Raw genomic sequence first — 6,595 nt, 5'->3', positions numbered from 1 at the left:
CCACTAGGCACACCTTGGGTCACTCACACAGGAGTGTTTAGTGCTATTCACTGCTTTCAGTGAAAGTTGAATGGTTATCATTCAACCCCGGTATGACCGGGTCTATGCGGTTGTGGGGTTAATATGGGCCTTTGGGACTAGTACCCATCGTTAGCAAAAATAAAAATAAAAGATTTACAAATGATGTAAATTTTAAAACCAATTGAATCAAATTATCAAACGGTTTCAATTTTAAAATCAAAACTAGACCATTTATTAAGTGATTTCACATAATTTTGATGTAAACAATTTAAGTTTCAAATTCACATCCTTAAATTCAACCCGTCTTGGATTACCTATGGAGAGACTCCAAAATTTCCTGTCTTCCTTATATATCCCCTTCCTCTTAGTGGCTGATTTTGATCAGATTGCTTTTCCATTGTAAAAGTTTAGGGGCAAGCCTCCAATCCTGTCGCCCTGCTTTCCAAGCCCTTTAATCATTCCATTCACTATTTCAGTCTTACTGATGTCTTTTACAAATAATAAGTTCACCTGATCAAATCGGCCAACCTCACTGTCGGCCATTCTTACTATTGTCCTTTGTGTAGGATCTGATCATAATCCCCTTTATATTGACATTGATCCCCAAAAAAATCCACTTTTAAGCAGCTTGGTTTAAGGATCTTGCTTTCACAAAAAATTTTCACAACAGCTGAAATAAAATGAGTTCACTTAACTTCGTGGCTAATTTTTATTTTTTATGACTAAATTTAATGCTATGATGAATGCAATCATAATGTTTTTAGATATGTTCAATTGCTTAAACAATCCTTGCTCCATCAACATATCAATTTTTGGAATCTCTTGATCCATTTCCACAAATTACTGAAATCTTTTTCAGAGCTAGATTTTAATATATCATGGTTACTTGAGGCTGAAGAATTATTTTGGTTTAAGAAATTGAGACAATTGTACATTATTATTATTATGGGAACTGTGGCACTAAATCTTATCATCTTATGGCTATAAAACAGCTTAGGAAAACCACTATTTCCTCTATCTTTGATATTGATGGCTCTCGAGTGAGATATTTTTCCATCTATTGCACCTGTGATTGTATCCAATTTGCGCAATATTTACACAACCTCAAACCCTTTGGACCTCTTTTAACCTATTATTAATGATGAAAACCTTCTCCTTATGGCCCTGTCTATGGTAAGCAAGATAGATTGGTCTGTTTCTAACCCTTGGCTTCTTGACATGTGTAATCAAGTTGTCTCGAGATCTGTTTCCCCCCTCCCCTTTGCAATAATATATCAAAAAAAAAAAAAATAATAAATAAATAAATAAAATAACAAAAAGAACAAAAAAACTCTCCTTACTACTATTTCCTCTTAAGATAAAATCAAAAAGGCTGCTTTAGTATTGGTATTTATAAGGCTCCTGGACATTATAGCAATTCTCTACGTATTTCCAAAAGCTTTGGGATGACTTGGAAACAGATTGTTTTCAATACTTTGATGATTTTTACCCTATATTTTTGTCATTTGACATTAATCATGCTCTTCTAACAATGGTTTCTAAAAAGGACAAGGCGGTATTTGAACATGATTTGAGACTTATAAGTAGTCTCTGTAGGTTTTTTATAAGATAGATTTTAAATTTTGAGAAAATAGGTTGAAATTGGTTATGGATAAGTTCATTTCTTCTTTTCAAGTTACTTTATTAAATGACAACAAATTATTGATAATGTAATAATTGCCTATGAAATTTTCATTATCTTAGTAAAAATAAGGAAAAGAGATGGTGGCTTGCTTTAGAGCTTGATATGTTTAAGGTTAATGATTGTTTGGAATGAGACTTTTTACATGGAATCTTTGAATTCTTAAGGTTTAATGACAAATGGTGTGATATGATTGGCTACCTTAGCATTTTTCCAAGCAAGCTCGAAGGTAGGCTGTTTTGACTTTATTGAATCCTCCAAGGGATAAATATGAGTGTATGTCCTCTTAGTCCTTATTTATACGTTTGAGTTATAGAAGGATTGTTAGGACTTTTAAATGCGTATAGAGATTTGAACCTATTTCCTAGCATTAAGTTAAATAGTTTTTTCAACCCAAGGGGGTAGTGCAGTTGGTGAGCAACGAACTTGGTACGAGCCATAAATTCAGATGTCCTAAGTTCGACTCCCACTAAGCACACCTTGGGCCACTCACACAAGGTGTTTAGTGTTCTTTACTGCTTTCAGTGGAAGTTAAATGATTATCAGGTCAATATGGGCCTGCGGGACTAGTCAGGCTGACGGCCTAGATACCCATCGTTAGCAAAAAAAAAAAAAAAATTAAATAGATTTTTCCTTGAAAGCTTAAATTTACATTTTGTTAATGATACATTTATCTTTTCTAGGACAAAACAAAAATGACTTGTGAACTTTGAAAACGATTTCAAGATCTATCAGGCCAGCAAATAAATTTTGGGAAAAGTGATGTCCTCTTCAGTCATTCTACATCACATGAAATGCAACCTTATGTGTACTCACAACTTCCTCTAATTCTCTTTAAACCTCCAATTAATTTAAAGGCATTATATTTCAGAAATGCTAATATTTAAGATCCCACTACTTCTTTTAAGAATGGCTCTTGGTGTTGGAAGATAATCCGTTGGCATATGGATCCTGACACTGAAATTTCTATTTGGTATGATCATTGTATCCCTGGAATTAGTGGGTAAGTCAAGTCTGCCTCATCCCTCTTATAATTATATTAGTAAGCTCATGATATATAATGAATGGAGTAGTAGTTTATTATTTTCTCCATTTCCCAAATATGTTGCTCAATCAATATTGGTACAATTTTACAATACATTTTACTTCTCATAAACAAGCATTGGAAAATTTTTAGAACTAAAATTACATTTTAGGATTTTTATTTTTATGTCAAAAAAGAGGGACCATAGTATCATAAAAAAAATTTCCAATTCGAATCTTGAAATCCGTATATCCAAAAAATTCTCAATATTCATTTGCATCATTGCTTGTATATTTCATTTATATAAATTTTTTTAATAGATAAAAGACGCATTATTGAAAAAAAAATCCATGAAAGCCTTCCCTAGACATACATACCTAAAGGAGGGGAGGGGCTCCAAACCAAACGGGAAAGGCCCCGCAAAAACACACAAGAGCACAAAAGAAATTAAACCCGATAATAAATACATCTGTATGGTCTTGAGATACCAATTCCATTTTGTGACTGCATCCACTGTGCTTTAGGCACTGGGTCTTTATCACAGGTAGCTTTCAGCCATTTGGGCCATCAGAGCCATCAGGGCTTGGACCACCAACAGCTGCCCAGAAACGTTCAGTTCACACTTCACAGGTCATAATTGTAGATTTTGTAATTCAAAAAGGACCAGAGTAGCCAAATAGGATACAATAGTTTGGCCTTACCATATTTTGGCTTGGATGTGCCACTTGTCAACAGAGTCAGGTGAACTAAAGAGAAAGGAATCAACAAATCAACCAAGATTTTGTCTTTTGGTCAAACATAGTTTTGAGACATTTTGGTCTCAGGACTGTTTTTGTATGGATAGAGAAGTCTCATCGTGGTAGTCCCCCGGTACCATTGGCTGGTTCGAAGAAACCAAGGTGTCGCCGTGTGGGGACCCAAATTTTGTTATGGTGTTGTCGAGAAAGGGAATAAAAAGCAGAAGGACAGGTGACATTCCACTTGCTCAGAGTAGTACAGCTTTAGTTGTAATCCTGCAACTCCACAGCACCAACCCATTAATCGGATACAGAAGACACTTTTTTGGTAAAATACAAAATACAATCACGACATGCTAATGGTTTCGTATTCGGATTTCGGATTTCGGATTGAGGATTGAGGTCTGAGGTCTGAGGTCTGAGGTCTGATTTGGGTTGAACCTGATGGATGTGAAAAAACTAAATAAATCAAAGGTACGTGTTTTCTTTCTTAGAGCGCATCTTTGCACCCAAATATATATGGGTGCAAAATGATCATCGCCACTCTTGGTCGATGCTTGAACATATACTTTTATTGATCAGGGTGCTAATGCAAGGGCTATGTTCTCTAAAAATATCATTTTTTCTCATAAATAAAAGAGGGGAGAGGGGAGAGGGGAGAGGGGAGAGGGGAGAGGGTTTTATATATTTCACAGGCAGAGCCATCATTTCACAAAGAGAAGAGAGACTCTTGGGTGCGTTGGGGTAAGCCACACTCTCGGACAAAGTTATTTTTCCCATAAATAACATAGTTAAGGATTTTCCAAGCAAGCGACATAGTAGAGACCGTTGAGTGCATAAAAGAGGTGTGACAAAATTGATATTGTATATAGGAGGGTTGTGAGGCCATTATGAAAAGTTTCATAGTGTGGTTCGGTTGTCCACCTTTATTAGCATACACATTGTTATTTTGTCTTTGGTTCAATATGGAATTTAAGAAGAAGAAGAAGAAGAAATATATTGTGTATATTCAAAGATTAGGGGGGGGGGTTACCTTGCTTAACTGGTTAGGAGGCCTAATATTATATATATGACTAGTATCTACCTAGGAACAACACTATGTTTACATAGATCCCATCACTTTTGCAATTTGGGTTGTCTAGGAAATAAGAAGCTTCAATTCCGTTCTTGTATTTGATTTGTTGTTGATCATCTTCATGGCTTCTAATACGTGTTTAATTACTTTATCAGATTATTGTGTTTCTCAATCTATATTAATCTTAGAATTATTATAGTCTAACATGTGGTAGCAAATCAAAGACTCAAAGATTTTGAAACATAACAAAAAATATAAAATAAGGTGAAAAGAATGATACTTGATTGTGTTCTCAACGCCCCGACACAGGACGTCGTGGAAAGTCGTCCCTACCCCTCTGGTTGGATGACTAAGCCACACTCCTATTGACCTAGGTTCTAGTGCGATGGCCACCTGACCAGGTAGCATTCTTTCTCCCACAAAAAAAATAAAGGGATGAGGATTGCTAACTATAGGTGTGTAAGTTTGTTCATGATGGCCTGAACCCACCCTAAGATTGAACAAGGTGCTTGGGCTAAATTGCTAACTATAGGTTTTTTTTTTTTTTGGTAAGAATGGTTTAACAATGTTGACTACGTCTATAGTAAGATGATAACTACTTAACTAAATGAAGAATAGGGTTACAATCACTTGTCCTCTCACCTCTCTTAGATTACAGAGAATGAACCCTCACTACACATTTATAGCAAAATCTACATAGGCACACATTATCGAAATACCCATGAAGCCCTGAAAAAATTCTCTGCCATGACCCCCAATAACAAAAATAACATGCAAGGTGGCTCAATTCCTCAAGGCCTCAAGCCCTATAGGGATTTTAACAGATTTTAGAAATAAGCCCACAAACCCATACGGCGGAATACAATACATCCTAACCCTACACAATTACAATTGAAGTCCATGATTTTGTTATTGGATTACTCAAGGACCAATTGGCATTCATATCAGGGCTTTCCATAGAGAGGTGCTCGGATGTGAAGCCGAAGATGGAGGAAGTGTTGAGGCCATCACTGTAAGTGCCCATCTAGATTGATGATTCCTCCATTGATGGCCTCATCTTGCAATCCTATTGTAAATGTAGGGGCATCTATATAATTGTATATCATGTTACAGTTCTATTTCAACTTATAACTTGACGTACGGACTAAACTTTTTCTTTCAATGAGGATAAAAATCTGTCACATTTACTGGAAAAATATGCAATACATTGAAAACTCTTAAGAATGACAAAATCCTTTGGCAACATCTAAAGTTTTATCCATAATCTCAGATATGATGTTCCTTTCCTCATATATCTCCATGTCCAACAACATATAGCTGCTTGTGTAGGCAGCGTTAGTAAGGCCCTGAGAATGCCTTTAAGATGTGTTTGGCTTCGCTCGGTTACTTGGACCCTTCAACTGCATGCCCATGACTTTTATGCTGACCCCGTTTTTGATAGTAATGAAGGTAATCCCTATGAACCAGGAGGGGAAAAAGCTGAAAATTGCATAAAATAAAGGGACAGACTCCCTAACCAAACTCTAAAGATAGAAATGTAAATGGATCAATATAGGGCTCATGCCAAAAAAGTTTCAGTCGTAACCTAGCACACCAATGCATATCAGGCCTTGGGCCTTGGGCCTGGATAGGACTTGCTTTATCCATAGTTTCTTCAACAATATATATTTTCAAAAATCAATTTTATAAGAGAAGAGTTGCAACCATGACCTCATAAATATTAAGCAAATACATAGTCAGTAGCAAATACTTATCCAGATCGGATTGGATAGGTGTATATTGGTCACTTTTACCTTTGCTTTTTCAAAATTAGTACATTTTCTTTTACTATTTATCTATGAAATGATACGGGTAACTGACCCAGATTGATTAGGTATCAGTCTCAATTGATACTAATACGATATGGCCTATACTACTGATGTGATATCGATACTTGAAACCATGATCAGTGAGGCAATAGTCAATTTCAAAGTAAAACTTCTTACATAATTAATTGTAAGATTTGACTAGAAAAGCATAGTACTAGGAGACTCCTTGAAATGCCCAAGCAAAAAGAT

Source organism: Macadamia integrifolia, unplaced genomic scaffold (assembly GCF_013358625.1).
Source record: "Macadamia integrifolia cultivar HAES 741 unplaced genomic scaffold, SCU_Mint_v3 scaffold3205, whole genome shotgun sequence".
NCBI lineage: Eukaryota > Viridiplantae > Streptophyta > Magnoliopsida > Proteales > Proteaceae > Macadamia > Macadamia integrifolia.
This window is presented reverse-complemented; position numbering follows the sequence as displayed.